This window comes from Syngnathus typhle, linkage group LG16, assembly GCF_033458585.1.
Source record: "Syngnathus typhle isolate RoL2023-S1 ecotype Sweden linkage group LG16, RoL_Styp_1.0, whole genome shotgun sequence".
Classification (NCBI taxonomy): domain Eukaryota; kingdom Metazoa; phylum Chordata; class Actinopteri; order Syngnathiformes; family Syngnathidae; genus Syngnathus; species Syngnathus typhle.
The window spans coordinates 10,248,536-10,266,348 of NC_083753.1; the positions used below are offsets into that span (position 1 = coordinate 10,248,536).

The 17,813-nt window shown below is 41.5% G+C and overlaps 2 long non-coding RNA genes across 5 annotated transcripts; both read left to right on the forward strand.

The window, feature by feature from the left end:
* Window positions 1–34: 34 nt before the first annotated feature.
* On the forward strand, window positions 35–357 carry LOC133169665 (uncharacterized). 2 transcript variants are annotated; one of them, XR_009718432.1, is made up of 2 exons: window positions 35–115; window positions 246–357. It is a non-coding gene; the product is annotated as an uncharacterized LOC133169665 (long non-coding RNA). The 2 variants fall into 2 exon arrangements; XR_009718431.1 differs by having other exon boundaries at window positions 47–134.
* A 4,322-nt stretch (window positions 358–4,679) lies between these two features.
* On the forward strand, window positions 4,680–15,697 carry LOC133169382 (uncharacterized). 3 transcript variants are annotated; one of them, XR_009718405.1, is made up of 5 exons: window positions 4,680–4,832; window positions 9,410–9,529; window positions 13,213–13,340; window positions 14,250–14,538; window positions 15,093–15,697. It is a non-coding gene; the product is annotated as an uncharacterized LOC133169382 (long non-coding RNA). The 3 variants fall into 3 exon arrangements; XR_009718404.1 differs by having other exon boundaries at window positions 4,681–4,832; window positions 14,250–14,395; window positions 15,093–15,693; XR_009718406.1 differs by lacking the exons at window positions 4,680–4,832; window positions 9,410–9,529 and adding an exon at window positions 12,630–12,860 and having other exon boundaries at window positions 14,250–14,395; window positions 15,093–15,693.
* The last annotated feature ends 2,116 nt before the right edge of the window (window positions 15,698–17,813 follow it).

Below are 17,813 nucleotides of genomic sequence, written 5' to 3' on the forward strand. Positions count from 1 at the left end.
AGGAGGAGAAGAAGGGGGAGGAGGAGAAGAAGAGGGGGGTTGGTGGGGCTACGCTGTGTCTGGGCCAACACTTCGGCACAGACGAGATGACCATCGTGCAGCCGAGTGCGTAAAAGTGCGTCCGTGGGTTCGGGGTGCGGTTGAATACCTTTTTATTTTAGTTATTTAGTAGTAAAGCTATAAGCAGATGTTTGTGCAGCAACGAGATGTGATTATTTGCTTTTTTTCTGTTTCCTCTCCCTCAGGTTGGATACTGAAGGTGGCGCTTGGACACTGTTGCAGAGCCTTGGATGCGCTGAATGCGTAATGCCCGTCTACGCGCCTGGCTAGTTCGGAAAAAATAAAAATAAATCGGAACCCCAGCGTTATTTGTTATCTTGGATATCAGCTCCCCTAAGATGCATCTAACCAAGTGTTGTTGTCCCAGCTAATCTATTTTGGTGACGTTTCTTTTCCTGTTTGTGTGTGTGTGTGTGCGCGCGCGTCTGTATCAGAGGGAAAGAAGTAGGTCAGTAGTACAGTATCTTTCCAGGTCGTTTTTTTTTTTCTCTTTCCCAAAAGTATTGCATGTAACATTGTATTTGCACATTTTAATTAAGTAAGAATATGGGTCAAATAAATACAAGTGAGTATATGCTTTGATTTAAATATGGATTAATGCGCACGTGGTAAATTAAAGCATGCAAACACAGTTTGACGATTCTAATTTGGATCTGCATCATCGTAGCTCAATTTTTGTCATCGGCGTATATGAAACCAGGTAAACAAGGTCAAATCAAATCATTTTCAAGATTTAGGGAGAATAGTCTCTGGATTGGCGAGATGAATGCTAAACTTCTCATAGGTGTGCATCGGGGTAAATTGTAACAGCATTTCAGAAAAACATCACACTTCAAACACACATCCCACATGAAGGGAGAATATCCAGCACAAAAGAATAATAAAAAATAAATGCAATCGTGAAGCCTTGCCCATACGTATGCATATGACCTGTTGACATTTGCTGTGTCAAGAGTGAGCAGCATCTAGGTGGCTACTCTTGTACCCCACCCTTCCCCCATCCCGTGTCTGCAGGCCCTGGGTGGTAGCCAGCAGCATCGGGCCCTGTCTTTTCTCTCTGCTTCGTCCCCTAGAGGGCAACCACTTACCCTTTTGAAACCCTCCCCCCACATACACACTGCCACCTTATTTCCCCCAGCTGGGGTTTAGGAGTGTCGCTACCAAGGTAGTCAGCATAGCAAGGGAGGGGTGTGGCCTATGGACGGAAGGGGGGCTGCATCATGGCAGAAAGATGCTGGGATCGTTTTCAGTTTCTGCCTCTCGGATACAGAAAAGCCTGCAATGATTCATAATGATGCTGCTGGTAGAGGTTCATCAGATTTTTCATTTAATGTGATATTTTCTGCTGTATTAGTTATATGATTTGTAAACTGCTACGGTGAAAGCACTATATAAATATGTATTATTTTTAGAAGGGTAGTTCAAATCATGGTTACAAGGGCATTCTGGTTCAATTCAGTCTTATTAAATAACCAAAAGATAAAGATCAGACAAAATGAGTGAAGGACCTTTTGTGATTGCTTCCCTTGCCTTATCTCTTCATGATGCTTCCAGGCTGGACACATGAATCACCAGTCGGCTTAATGATGAGCATGCAGGGTGGCTGTCCTGCTCATTAGCAAGGCTCATTATTGGCTGTGAATGAGGTGTGGTGTCATCTTATGCAGCCCCTATGAGTCATCTTTGGGAGGGGCTGGTTGCCATATCTGCCTCTCGCGAGGCAACCCCACCCACGTCAGAGCCCATCCCTCTCCTTGTTTCACCCACCTGACTGCCTCTACGATCAGACTGAAAGGAATAGTGAGGTGTCATTCCAACAAAAATATACATAGAAAATCCAGTGTCCAAAATGCTGATTCAGATGGCAAAATTGATCTGAGAAAAAAACATTTTAGTCCAGTGTATGGAATAATTCTCTTAGCAAATCTTCCTCCAAGTGTGATTTCTGCTACACCCCATTCCCGTTGCACCCCCTCAAGGCTGACGCTTAAATGCTTATTTGCTGCCTCGTGTCAAGGGAGAGGACTTTTTATTCTAGAGCGATGGAGTGTTGAATTAAGTGATGGTTTTCATGTAGAAGCATTGAAAGAGGGTCTTAGGGAAGGGAGGGGGAAAAAGCAAAACAATTCTCTTTGCATTGCTTATCTTAAAGCCCCCTGAAAGCAGCTGGTGCACTCACAAAGGGCCAGTGAAGCGTTAGATCAATACTAACCCTGGCTGGAGGCTATCTGATGTTCAAAATGCATGGATCCGTCTCCTCTACATAGCCCTGAGACAGGTGTGGACTTCTGGAAGCCACTATCTGATGGCCTCACAATGGGCGAGTGGGGGTACAGAGGTGGGGAGGTAGCGTATAAAAACGCAAATTGACTTTTCAGTTGACAGACACATTCTTGGGTATCCTGTGTGCTCAGGTTACAATGTTTATTGTCCACACCGTCAAGTGTCGTTTCTCATGGTGGACTCACTTCGCACTTGCCTTGTGTTTGAATTTGTGTAACAAGTTCCAGAATTTAAACCGCTGCAGAAGGTAAATTGCTTCTCCTGTACAGCACATTCGCAGGAACCCAATCTGGTCTTATAAATGTGATGATTTAAAGTTCACGAGTCAGTCGCCACGGCCTCTGCCCGTGTCTTCGAGATGTCACTAAAAGTGCTTCGCTTCCTGCCTGTCACTTTATGATCTCATTCCTCACGCTGTCTCCCTTGCTCCCATTTTTTGCAGATAATACAAAAGAGGAACAGTTGGGGAACTTGTTGTTCCACCACTTGAGTGCTTGCAGTCTTTGGGCCATTTTTAATCCTCCTTTCACCGACCCCCAACTCCTCACTCTTAGCGTTTTGCATCAGCGATTCAATGCAAATGGCTCGCCCAGGTGTCAGGTTCTTTGTTGACCTCCTTGATGTGGCCTCTGTGTCTCAAAAGGCTGACGCTTAGCAGATACTTGAGAGTAGAGTAGCTTGTCGTGAATGTAAACAGTTGATGCTTGAACACTGTGCCGGAATGCAAGTGTCGCAGACAGCCAATAAGAATAAACGACTCGCGACAAAGCTTCTTTGCATTCGCCCTGCTCGGTAGTCAGCTCCAGCGTAGGAAGCGCCACTCACATCAAAATGTTATTTCTAGAGGTAGGTATCATGTCCCAGTGAAGGAATGGTACATCCGTCCGTCAACGATAGACGGCCATTTTGCGGACTAAGAACAAGGTATGGAAATGTAAAAAAAAAAAGTTACGGACTGAGGACGGACGGAAGTGCTTTTTTGTTCGTCTGCATCAATAACTAGGTCAAGTACTGACGAACCTCTCAGTCCATCTGACGGACCGTTTCGGCACATTAACATGATGGAACGATTTTCAGTTTCCAAAGGACAAACGATGGACGGACAGATTGATCAGTGACGGAAGCAATGACGAAAGAAGAAGTTAGAACGGACCATCTAAATTTCGTAAAAAATTCAAACCCAGAACATCTTGACCAAGAGGCAGACACAATCACCCCAATTGGATCCCTACCAAGAAAACTGAGCTTCTTCACAAATGTTTTCTTTGTTTTTCTATATTTAGGTAGCACTATAACTCTAGCATATCCTAAACTACTACCCATGACAAAATCCAACGTAAATATTATGGCACTCAAGTGAATCTTTAACTAAATAAAGAGACTGAATATAACACTTAAAGTCCAGTCTCTCTATAAAGGCGACAAGTGTTTGACTGCTCTGTAAGAAAGCATGATAAATATTTCCTGTATTTTTCTGCTGCTGAACCCGCAAAGCCAAGAAAGCACAGTGGTCAGAACAGGATGACATCATCTTGCAGCTAACACTGTACATGTTCCCTAGTAATCATATCGCCGCGTCATCCCAGACCATTTCGATTCTTTAATTATATAGCAGCACCGCTGGCGACATGGAAATGTTGTTTACCATCCGAGTCCAGCACTTCTCAGGTTGTATTGTACATTGTGTCTTGTGTTAATAAACTTGCAGAGGAAGAGCCCTCCGGGCACTTTGCAGGCCTCGTAATGAGAGTGTGTTTAGTCTGGAGACCGTGTGCGACTAATGCTGATGGATCGTGTGGCTGCCGGTCCAGTTTTGTGCTCTTTCGCACACTGGAGGACACAATTGGCGGGTGGGGGATGAAGAAAAGTTTCATTTGCAAGTCTATAAAATGTGTGTCAGTCTACAAGAAGATAATTTACATGTTAATGAAGGATTGCTCATTCAAAGTGCAAGCGCACAAATTGCAGCGAATAGTTGCTGAGCTGAAATGTAATTTAAACGGAAAAATATATATATATAATACAAAATATATATAATTAAAAAAAATACAGACACATCCACTCAACTTAAATTGTTTTTGTCACATAGATATTTCGTGGAATCCTGCGTTCTCTCCACTGGATGTCCTTATTAATATGAATTCAAAGTAAAAAATGATTTGCAATGGATTTGTTTACCGTATTTCCCAACTAAGCTCTAACAAGAAACACAGGGCCACGTGCGTTTGCTTTCCTGCTGGCTAGCTCAGACTTGCCCCTTTCCCGAGATAAGATAGTGTTGACTGCAGGCCGGTCGGTGTGTGCGGTGACTAGCGAGGAGAAGCGGTGGGGGGGCCTCGGCTGTGCTTAGTCACCCTCAGCCGCATCCTGTGCTCTGAAGTTTTACTGGTTTATGATCTTTGCACCATCCTAAGAATAGTGACAGTTCAAAGCAGCATGACAAATTGAGAATCCATGCCCTGTGGACCTCTTCATTATGAGCTGTTGGGGTGAGTCTAAATTCAAATCAGGGATTGTTTTTAAGGTTAAGGTGAACTTTTAACGTGTTTGCAAAATGGGAGGGAGGAGAGTTCTGTTTATGATGCAAATTGGATTCCTGTTAACCTTTTTTTTTTTAATCTTCCATGAAAACGACAGAAGGTTAGATACCTGATACTCAATGAAACATACCGGACACAACCTGTAGGTTTAAGGAAGGTAAATGTAAGATCAAGACCTCTCATTTGCTAAATATGACCATGCAATAGTATTCTTGATACACCATTTATGATATACATCCTGAACTAAAGTATTGTTTTGGAATCCACTCATTCTGATTATGCTCAATATATTTTTAATTAAAATGAGAAACCTCGAAGCAGCGATAAAGCTTGCAAAACAATAGTCAAAGACATTTCTTCAAGTTGTAACACAGTTGTGCAAATCTGGAGCATTTATCAGGCTTCACCCTCCAAAACAAAAACAAGACGAAACCGACTCACAAAGAGACAAACAATGTCTTGAAGCGAATCTGAGCATTAAGTCATGTTTGAACAGTGACCTGATAAGATAGCTCAAAGTTATCAGCGCGAGATGAATTCCCAGAGGACTCCCCTGGAGGGGTTTCATCAACGTAGTGTGAGGAGGAAAATCAATTCCTCAAACCACATGGTGACAAATAACCACCTAAAACCAAGGAGGAATTAGTCTCAACCTCAAAGGCTCCATCCCGTTGAGGAATAGAGAGTCGGGAAAGATGTAAAGGACAATCATTCCAGCAGCGCGGCACGTAAACACGGAGCAAGTTTGTAAACATCATCATACTCATGTGGGTCAGAATGAAAACAGTCGCCAGGAGTCGATGAGGTGGTCGCACACCATTTTACAAGAATGCCTGGCTAAGTTTGTTGTCTAAAGAAGCACAACATTCAACCCTTGCATTCCCAAATGTACCCATTTGCAAATTTGTATCCATTTTCTGGAGGGAGGGGGCGGTGGCAACTATCACCGACTATTTACCGAAAATTATCTGCTTTCATGCCAAAGCAATAAAAGTATTCCTTGATGTTAAGGAACTAAGGAGTTGAATAGTTCAGAGCATTTTTAAAAAAAAACGTTCAAGGAAATTTAGTAAAATAGCTAAAAGAAGTCCATCCATCCCATTTTTCTCATTTATAGCTACAAAATTACAAATGCACACTATTTTCTTTTTCTATGAACTGACTCTCTTGCCCTTTCCTTCACGTCTCTTCCTGAAATATTCGACAGGCTTCAAGAAAGACTTTCATAAATGTGCCCTTTTTTTGTTGTTGCTAAATCCTCCATATCCTCTGAACGAGCCTAACGCTATCTGTGAGCTAGCAGTAAAGGTCAGTGGAGGAGACTGGGGGATAGTGTGAGGCTAAGATGTGTGCATGGCAGAGCATTTAACAACTAGGGATCAATAATGGAAGGTAATGTGTCATCGCAATCACACTTCCTGACGTGGGTGTCGCAGAGTTTCGTGCTTCCTTCAGACGGCTTTGATGTTTGCATGTCAAAGATCAATTTTTTTTTTTTGTCTTTCTATGAGCAAGGTTTGAATGTTTGAACTTTTTTTTTTTTTAGAAGCGAGATAGTTCTGTCAATTAAAATAAAAGTTTTCTTAAATAAAAAAGTGAAGAAAAATAAACATAGAAAAGATAAACACAGTCAAGTAAGCGCCGGGCGGATTATCTCGTCTTTTATTTCCAACATTTGTGCAGCGATACTAATCTCATTACAATTGTCTGTCACGCATACATGACGATTCACTTTAACAAGGTGCACTTTTTTTTTTTTCTCCGCCACCCTTCAAACTCAGCGTTGTTGGCAAATGAAAATACATGAGAAGCTCTTGTGAAACCGACAAGGCCTAACAAGGAAACGGCAACAAGGCTCAGCACTTTTGATCAGTTTGTGTTGCGACTCGTTCCTTCTATCGAAACACGCATCGGTGATACAATATTAGATTTCGCATAAACCTCGGATGGAAGCAACACGTAATTAGCATCTTGTTAATCAAAAGGAGTCATTACAGTCTATGATAACGGACTCGTTTTTTTGCTAGCACCAACATAATGATTCTACTCACCCTAATTGTGTTTTCTATATGAAGCGCCTCGTCTTTCTTTTAACAAGAAAATGTGAAAAACATCCTGAGGCAATATTTTTTTGAACTACTTTTAGCTAACAAGATGACTGCATAAATATTACATGCGGCTCTGTCTGCAGTATACTTTTTAATTTATATATTTATAGATGTAGAAAACTTTCAGAAGCATACAAGACAATTATAATCGGCTTCAAACTAACTCCCGGCTATACCATGATGACCCCAGTGATCTTTGACTGTCATTGTCTTTCCAATAGTGGAATAATCTGACTGTTTTGCTCAAAGCACCCGGAAGACCAGTACCTTAATCATAGCTAATCCCTGCAAGCAAGCAAGACACGTCTTAGAGTGGAGGAGGGGGGGAGTGGGGGCATAGGACGGACACATCACCCCAATTAGCAGATGCTTTAGCTTTAAAACCAAGTCATTAGGATCCCATAACCTCCTTGTCATTCAGAGTTTCTGCCTCAGCCTTGAGACTCCGACAGTCTCGTGTATTCGTTTATGAGCAGATGCATTAAGACAGAAAAAGACATGAAAGGGATAATTGTATTGCATGACAGTGTCTAACATGAACATCCTCTGGGCATAAATGAGGTAGAGCAGGCACAGTTGTAAAATGGCCAAATATATTTTATTCCAGTTTATTTTGATGAATTGTTATGAAATCTCAGAAAGGAAAACACCGTCAAGTTCAAATGTCTGTCAGGTTTGTGGATTATGTTATGAGAGGTCTCCTGTTGCCGTAGTGACACTGGTTTTCCGTTATTTAATACTCAACCAGATTCTCAAAGGAACAAATTCGCAGGGAATCTTTGCAGGTATGTGCGGGCAAGAGAGGTCAAAGCATTAAAGGCGGAGCCATTAAGCCAAGCCACAATAAAATGAGGGTCAGGGATGAAGTTGAATGACAGCTCAGGATGAATATAATTTAAATGGCCGTGATAAAGACGGGTTCAAACGTTAAAAATCGGAATAATAATGCTTGACTGCACCTACATATTTTCATTCTTTGCTCCGTTCTGGAAGCGAGAGGTCAGATAAAAAGGAGGACAATGACCAAGCTGGTGAGATTGATGGCGAGAATGAACGCCCGAGCAAAATCCCGACTCAATCAAATCCGTTTGCCGTTAATGAAAAAAAAGAGGGGGACCGTACTGTAAATCATCTTATGGTCTCATATATTAGCGGTAATGAATTCACGCTGCCACGTTTAACCTTAGTTTTGCAATTCATTATTTTTGAGATTAACAAGGGAGGGAACTGTCTGCGGGGAATTACAACGAAGGCCTTGTTGTCAATCAAGGATTGTGTGTTCCCATGTCTTTCATTAGGCTCTGAGGAATTAAATAAGACTTTCTTCTAATGGCGGATGGCTCTCCCTATTTAACGCTCCTCTTCTTCTCCCAAGATGGTTAACTTTTCATTACCCAAATTAAAGGCATCCATCTCCGTTGGCTCCTGCCACATTGCTTTGACCTCTACCTGTCAAACTTTTCATACAAACGCTTGAGTGATGGATGATAGCCCCTGTACCATTGTCAAAATCACCCAGTGACTGTCCAACCCTTTCTGATCCATTCTATCCATCTCCCCAGGCTACATGCCGCCAGGCGCGATTTAACAATGAAGCCGAGGTGCTAAATTACTCTCCAAGAAATTAGAAACTACCTTTTAATTATATGCCTGGGAGTGTTTCAAAAGTTCAGAAGATCACCGCCAAAAGCTTTTAACTCGACTTTGTGTGCGCTGATCGTTTATATTCCTTAGGCGTGCTATTTCAAGGGTCGCTCGACATGCCGAAGGCTGAGCGGTGAGTTTGAGAAACCATTGGGAATAGGATAGGGAAACATCTGAAGGACATCCATGTTATACGATGTTGAAAAATGCTGCCATGTTATGGTTATATAACCGTTCACGACATATTTAATGATAATGATGATTTAAATCAGGGGAGCATTTATGTATGCAAAGTCTTTCAATGGTAGTTTTTTCAATTATAGTTAATCAATTAATTAATTATAATTATATATATATATATATATATATATATATATATATATATATATATATATATATATATATATATATATATATATATATATATATATATATATATATATACACACACATAGTATACTATATAGACTCAATAAAAATTAGATCATCATTGTGTAAATATAACTAAAATAATTATAAAAAGCGAATAACCTAACATTTCTTGGCACGGCTCTGATCAGTCGATATGTGTTTGGCAACGTACTTAAATGTCCACACAGTCTTTGCTTACAAAGGAAGTGCAGGTCCTCTGAAATCCTCCCTATATTTCCTCCCCTTTTTGCATCACTTTGAGACACATGCGAGCGTTCAAACACATGCCAAACATCATACATAAAACATGATATAAGTGGTCCTGTTGTTGTCTGACCCCTTGTCCTTTTGCGTTTCTTGCAGGCAGATGTAGATAAAGCTCCAGACACACCTCAGTTCCTGAGAGGAGAGTTATGGCTTCCTGGGAGAGGCAACGCCATCCCCACGGAGCCCCGAAGAGTTGGACAGCTCCCTATGGTTAAGGTGCATTTCTGACTTGGCCTCCCCTTCTCACTTTGAGATGCTTCGTGTATCTGTCAAAAGGTCAAAAGGGGACTCCGGGTGCAGACAGCAAGATGGTGTCGGTGTGTCCGGATGTTTTTGCGGGTGTGAGCGAGAGACTCCCCTCCAAGCGCACTCCCACTACCCCATGTGACAGATGCCAGGCTGTTTATGTGTGAGGTGGAGGAGTGCTGGGTGGGCAGGTGGGCAGATGCATTTGTTTGCAAGTGCATGTGTGAAAGGAAGTGTCTGTGCCTTGTATGTGTGTATCATGCCAGAAGCTGCACTTGTCAAGAGAATGGAGGCGCACGCTTGAAAGCATTTGCATACACGAGCATACAGTTTGTCATGCATCTTCATTCCCTTGGTTTAATTTTAGAGATCATGTTTTTGGTGAAGGCCGAAACCAAAATAAAACCAACCCGTCATATCAGCTACTAATGATGAGCTCATCATTAGAATCCATAACCGGTTCCGGCTTATTCAAGATTATAACTCAATCGCTCAATCACACTTAGTTTAATCACAGAGTGGTCAATAGGAGTCGACACGAGACTAATTATAAATCTGTGGTGACTTCAACTCATTGTTCTTTCTTGATGGCGGCTGGAGCGAGAGGAGATTTTGTAGGATGAGTGACAGCTCTACTGAAGCAAGGATAATCATGGTGCTATGTTCTAACACTGCCCCCACCACCCCTCCCTCTTCCAATAACCCATCCAGAGATCAAACTCAATATAGCGCTCTCCTTGATTAAAACGTTTTAATTATATGTATCACCTTGCAATACACACCTTAAGATAAAAACTTGAATGCATAATTTGTGGTCCATTATGTTAGTTGGCTGTGTTTTCAAACATTTCTATTTTGTGCTAGTTGTTGTGTGAACAAAAGCAGCAAAGCGGTTAAACAGCTTTTTTTAAAAAGATCATTCCGATGCCAGCAAGAGACAATAAAAAATATTGGGACTCTCACTCATTGACTCTCATTCATGATGACTGTCTACATTGACAATGTCATAAAAACATTTGCCATAATTTTAATAACAAGTGATTTCAACTAAATTCAAAGGCTTGTGTTATTTCCAACTAATAACAGAGCATTTTTCTTTGACATCCTCCCAAATTCTTCGGAAAACCATCTGAGAAGTTGACTGCTGGGTATTCTTCTACAGATTTCCCCCTAATAAATGCTTTCTATTTGTTAAAGTGATTTGACAGGAAAGTAAAAACACACACAAAAAAAAGATATTCCGCAAATTGTGGCAAACAGACACAGACCGTTGAGTATATCAGTTGCCGTAATGTGTCTTGAAGGTTCTTCACTAAGCCTTTCTCATCAGGTTAGCGGACAATCGTGCTTTTTAAAGCACGGTCTTGGCTCGCGGTTGGAAACAGGAAAGAACAGCAGTCTCCTATTACGGCTTCTTCACCAGCACTTGGGAAGGAAGCGAACAGCGGTCTGCCGCCGTTACAGTTTCACTCAAACGCACACAAGTCAAAAGCAGTCTTGACTCATGGTTGGAAACAGGAATCAAACGGTGATTACACACCGCAAAAGAATCTGGTCCTGTTGTTCGTATACAAAGTAGCTTTCTGAATTTGTAAGTTGTCAGATGAAGTGAAGATAATTTGAGAAATTTATGCTGGTGAAACAGTCAAATTTCACACAGGCTGGAAAAAAAGATTTTCCTCTATCACTCTTCTGTGTGAAAGGCACAGAGGGTGCGAAGGTGATTTGGCTATTTGGCTTGTGTTGAACGTAATTTCAAGATCGTACTTGACGCAAGCGCTCATGTGCTCATGCATAAGATTGTGTGAATGCGGAATTTTGTGTTGCGGCAATATTCCGTTTCGCTATTTTTTTATGAAAGCTGGTAAATGCTGAGTTTCTGGGCTTGATGGACTTGGGGATTTGCAAATTGAACTTCGGAAGGGTCACAATATACCCAGCATGACTCGGGAGTCCTGTAAAGATGGCAGATTGCAGTCAATCACCTTCTCAGTGGCGTGAATGATACACTGCAGTCTGCCCTTGTCCTTGGCAGAGGCTTGAGACTACCAGATGGTGATGGAGGAGGCGGTGAGGATGGAAGTGCACCATCATCTCTGAATCTTAGCGACAATGATAATACATGGAGTTCTTTTGGAAGAGGGCAGAATTATTCTAAAATTAAATGTAATACTTTTCAAAGAATTCACAATCTATAACTTTAAAATATGTTCTTGTGTTTAGAATTCAGATTACCTCTAACCATTATCGGTTCTGCCACACGGTCCAAGCTCAATTTGTTTTGTTTTTTCCAAAACATTTCCGATTTAGGTCGAGTATATTCCGTATAATTAGATACGGAGTCTGTCACCACAATATTTTTATTAACTGTATGTTTGAATTATGATTTTATCTTGATTGTAACTTTATGAATCTAACTTGCAACTCTACAATGTAGCAGTTTATATTTTCACTCAGTGAGACTTTTTGGCAAATAGCACAAACAGATGGACTCAAATGGCAAAGTGTTTTGTTCACAAAAAAGCTAAAAGCTATTTGTCATTTTGAGTCTGATCAACCCCAAGTCCATAGATTCATCGTAGAATCAATAACAATAACATAACTAACGTAGAAATTAAAAACTCATCTAGTACTACTGATAATAATATTTTACAATTATGAAAACTAACAAACATTCCAATTTGGTTCAACTCCAAATAGTATAACTATTGGGAAGTTTAAACTTCAATGCACCACTGTTTCTCATCAACTAGTGGAAAACTGTTGGTTGAAACAAACTTAACAGTTGAACTCGAAACATCTGAAAAGCTCCACTAAAAGTCTAACAATGACATTTATAAGTTAAATATTTGCAAAACCCCAAAGACAGACACTATGGGGGAGCCAAAGCATTGACTTATGGGAGACATGTTTTTCCTTTCTTGTATCCTGTTTAAGCTTTAATTCCTCGGACCAGGTTGAGAGGAATGAGGTTCTGTCTTTAGATACAAAGTATACGGATTCTGGGGATTCCCAGCTTGACTGTTTATTTTGCTGGACGTTGAACAGGATGTGAGGTTCACATCTGTGGAGAAACAGGGGCACAAAAATGGAGGAGATAAATGATGAAAGGAAAACAATCCTTAGCGGTGAAGCTGGCTATTTTTTTTCCCCTTGAACATCTACCGAAGATTAGATCCAGCCTTCACTCAGAAAAACTCTGTTACACATTTATTTAGCAGCATTTACGTCGACAATCCTTTCCAAGAGTGAGCACCAGATTAGACAGGAGAAGAATTCAACGTCATTCCTCGGAAGAACGGTAATGGCTTCTCATTTACACTAAGGGGAAAAAAAGTCACACTAACCAGCTCCTGTCATTAAAATAGTGAGGGGGAGATGAGAAGCAAAGGAGAAGGTGTGTGTGTGTGTATGCATGTGTGTGTGCATGAGAGGTTTATTGAGGGCAGAGCTGTCACGCCTGCTAATGTGGAAGCTAAGCCACAGAGCCCCCAGCCCCAGGCGGGCAGATGGTGGGGTGGGCAGAGTAGGGTGAGGGTCCCCTATCTCTAATTCTCAGCTGCACTTGTAAGATATGCACTATGTATGAAATGTGTTGGCAAGGATCCATGTCCTTCAACTCCCTGCGCTCCCCCCCTTCCTCCCCTCTACAGAACTCACCAACCTCACCCCATAGCAGCTCCACCCTAGCCAGCTGTGTCTGCGTGAGCTCACCGGGCTCCGGCAGCAGGGATCAAAACAACACGTGAACTAGCCGTGACATGGACAACCATCAAAACATGTGAGCAAGTGCAACGAGGTTGTCTTAGCTACTATATGACAAGAGGTGATCAGTGTTTATAGCTGAGGGGACAGCGTATGAATTTGGAGGTATTTCTTTCTTTTTAAGTTCTAACTCACACTGCACTAGTAAATCGTGGGCGTTAACATTTTGGAAATGTGCTCTGCAGAGCACAATATTTGTCAGAACCGCAACAGAATTCCCCAAATTCACAGTTGCGCCACAAGTTTGACCTGCTTCCAGCTGGTCTAAAGATGAATCTATTTTCAGCCAACATATTGGCCAATTTGCCGTGAGCACGTAAAGGAAAATGCCTTCAGTCCGCCTTGTATTTAATTCCAAATATATTGTTGTCCCTCTACGCAGATTAATTAAAAGCTCTTTCATTAGATGTCAAAATTTGGCTTGACACAATAAAATAAGTCGTGGCTTCAAGAGCTTTTTGTTTAATTAAAAGAGATCCCGATTTCATCGTCCATTATTGAGTAAATTGACAAAATGACAAACGATGAGTGAGAAAAATGAATAGCTATTTCTATCAATGACTATTTTTTATAAAACAAAGACAGGAAATACTTGCAGCGTTTCTGTTTGAATCACTTGGATTAATACCAACATGCTTGAGGAGAGTTCAAGATAGGCCTGTTGTGCAGGTGTCCTTCTGGAATAAGCCAATTCAGTCACCCATTTAAAGATGATTTTAGAATAGAGTCTGAACTATTCCGAAAGCATTTTCGTAAAAAAATAAATTGCTACTCCATTCTGTTGGCGGACAAATAGAAAATCCACCAACTGGTCAGAAATGATGATCGTAATTATTATAAGGAATGAAAAAAAAAAAGAGTCTTTCCAGTAAGCCGCAACCTGTGCATCAGATAATCACTCGTTAAGCTGTCCTATTCTTCACAGGTAACAGATGACAGCTTTGGTCCATCACTCGGGTCACATATTAGTGACACCTACCTACCCGCACACGAAGAGAGTATGGCGTCAAACTGCGCTGGCAGCACATGGAGTCCCGAGTGACACATGGTGGCAGAGGAAGGTTACATCATGTAAATAATGTGCTGCCCGGCCAGCCTTTAATGACATCACATTTCGATTTCACCTCCGTGCTTTATGCCCCCTCGCACGTTCTCAAACAGCTGTTGCTGCTTTGGGTGCGTAAGCCTCAGATGACATCCAAATTACATTTATGGTAATTCTCAACTTGATTACGACAATCTAACTTAATATACTCTTTAAATTCAGGATAGTCGTGAGTATTCCGGAGCTATCGCCCACTTGACCGTTCCCTGGCTAAGCATATGTCGTTGAAGATTGATTATTAGATTTGATTCAAGTGTATCAGACATAATTAGGGTCATATAATTGAACACAATGGTGGTTTTTGGCACAGGTCCCTAGCGGCGGACATGTGCCGACACGAGTGAGGGGAGCCGAGCAGCTGCCGGGGTACTTGTGCCAAAAGAACAAACCTTTTGAATCGACTGAAAGTATTTTTCATAGTTTTGTGTAGATTGACGTCCCCAGATGTTGCATGTGGATGTTTTATGAGGTAGTTAACGGCGGCTCGGGCTTTGACAATCACTGAGAAACAATTAATAAGGCATAAACAGCCCACTGAGCTTTAAATTCACACTGCATCCGCACTGAGAAGAAAGGCAGTGGAAATTTGCTTTGTGCTCTGCGGGGTGGTGGATTTCTTTTAACTTTTCTTTCTATTTCTTTTTTTTTTTTTTTTTTTACTAGTGAGTTGCCACAGACTTTCATCCGGCCGCTGGTGGTGGAGGGATGCCGCTGTGATCAAATTGCTGAACTTGGTGACCCAGACAGTTGCTGTTGTTGTTTGCTCTTCGACACAGACACCTTATCCAAAATGTACTATGAGTTTGTTTTCAAGCGGGACTTGCCGCAACACGATAAAAGTAAATATAGTTGTCTGCTGCTGTTGCTGTTGCTGACGTCTATTTTCATTGAGAGAGGGAATCGCGGTTTGTGTCAACACTTTTGATCATACTTAAGAATCATTTAGATTGTTAAAATGTTTGAATAAAAACCATCATAAACAAACTGAATTTGTAATTTACGATGTTAGGACTTCCTTAAGGGTTCAAAGGATTAATTAAATCGGTAATTTTATTGGGAAACTTTTTTCAAGTGATGGTTTTTGTGAGAAGAAGGTGGGACAGGAATAAAAAGAATACAAATGAAATTGCCTGAATCCAAGTCAGTAAAATCAAGGTTGAAAGCATACCGAACTTTTTTCTCCCATTTTTCTATTCTCCCTTTTCATCACCGGAGTCGTGCTTTGCCTTTTTGATTCCTATTGATTCGCCAAGAATAGCAAGTATGAAATTCAGAACTTTATACAGCCTAATGATGATCAACTGTCAACATCAGAACACCTAAATTTAGCCAAAATCAATGATTGGTTATTAAAAAACAAAGTGAAGTCAAAGAATATGATAACAGTTGTTTGTAAATTTCTATGAATCTCTACATGACGACTATTTACGTATAAGTAGGTAAGTGATGCATGTCATCACAAGCCCGGGAGGGAGCACTCCAGTTTCAGCATCACACATGGCTTAGCCCTTACCCAGAATGCTACAGCAAAGGTGAAAGGTCACCCAGCCATCAGAGGAAGCCATCACTGAAGAACTGATCCCATCGCATCCCACCCCCTACCTTTCATCCGTCTCCCTGATTAGTTTGCTCATGTGACAGATAGCAACTTTAAAATGAAACGCCCCCGTAGACACCCTCTGGGAGACGCTCTCAAGCAAGACAGACGTATACACATCGCCGCTGCTCTGCCTGTGAGTGCACTTTCAATTACAAGAGGAGAGGTTGGGCCTTTAGATGTCAGACTACTCGGGGGCTCAAAGCTGCGGCTGCTTCGGGCCTGTTTGGCTTCTACGCGAGTAAATCCATCCACATCGGCTTCCACGACGTATCGGGTGTCCTCTGGCATGTCTCTCATGCGTGATTGGTGTGCTCCAGCCCCGCAGTCGCAGATGAGGCTGCTCCTGATGTGGTGGGGTCCAATAATCATTCATTGTCGACGTTATGCAATGCATGGGCATTCAACGGCCACTACGTCAAAGTGGGAGCCTCAATCTTTTTTCATTTTAGAAGACACCACTGACTACTAAAAGTACCTATTTAAATGACTTATAGTACATGGTGCGGACTTACGATTTAACCGAGATAATTTCTGGAAACTAAATTTGCCGACAGTCTTCAATTTAGTTTGTTCTAATGTACACGGAAAGTTGTATTGTAATTTACATAATTTAAGCAAGGTTTGTGGGTTTTACCACACAAATATTCTCTGTGTTTTGTCATTTCATTACAATTTCGATTTATCATCATTGTCTGTTTTCCAAACCAGAAGAGAAATTCAAATCTCTTTCTCTTTTGTTTCTGCCAGAAGTAAGACTTTGAACATTGAACATAGAAATATAACAACCTGATGTTAGAGTAGGAGCCAAGCAATGGAGTGCGTCATCATTCCAAAGAGCACTCTAGAAACAACAGGTTCCTGATTTCATGATCGCTCTTCACCTTGTGCTCCAAGGGAAGGCGGGCGGTCCACGTGTTGATGCGGTCGCCAGGGGGTGATTTGGCTGAGACGTATAGCTCATCACAAAGCTATCCAGCATACTGATTGAGTCATATGTAGAGCCGCTGGGATAATTTCTAGCGAGCCCGTCAGGTCAATGGACTTTGATTGGAACACCATATGAAATGGAGGAAGTCCACTGACTGAGTGCTCTCAAAGCCACTCGCGTTGGTGCGATTATCCTCTGGCCCAGTCTACAACTCAACAGGTCCTAATTGACATTTACCTTTTTTTTTTTTTTAAATATACTACATAGGAACCTTCAAAGTTGACTGGAATTTATAGATTTTATTCTATGAAGGCTAGCAATTTAGCTGGCACTTGATTAAGAAATAATTTTTCCCTACAATGTTGCATCTTTGTCTCTATACTGTATTCGCCTGGCCTCCGCCTGGAGGGGCGCCTGTGCCTGAACACAAAGCACAAGACTGTATGAACTCCTTGCAAAATACAGGTGTCCATTACAGTGATGTAGAAGATTGGTATTCAATGAAAAGTTAAAATTCTAACGGCCGGACTAACCTGTTTTTACGTCAGTGTAAATCGAGGAGGCTAATAATAATAGTTCCATGAAAAACAGTAACATTGCCTGAGACACCTGTTCATTTCATTTCACTGTTAACTTTGTAACTTTCAAACATGTGGCTCCGCCTGGGGAGTCTCGAACGTGCCAACATCTTCAATATACACGATCAGCTGTGCGCCATAACTTTGGACATCTCACTGTGAAAATCGCAAGCGTGGCGATGCCAAGCCGAGAGACTTGGTTCCCCTTGATTACCTTCGAGTCAAAAGGAGAAGAATGGGATGTCTGAAACAGATATGAAGTTGAATAACTTCCAAGG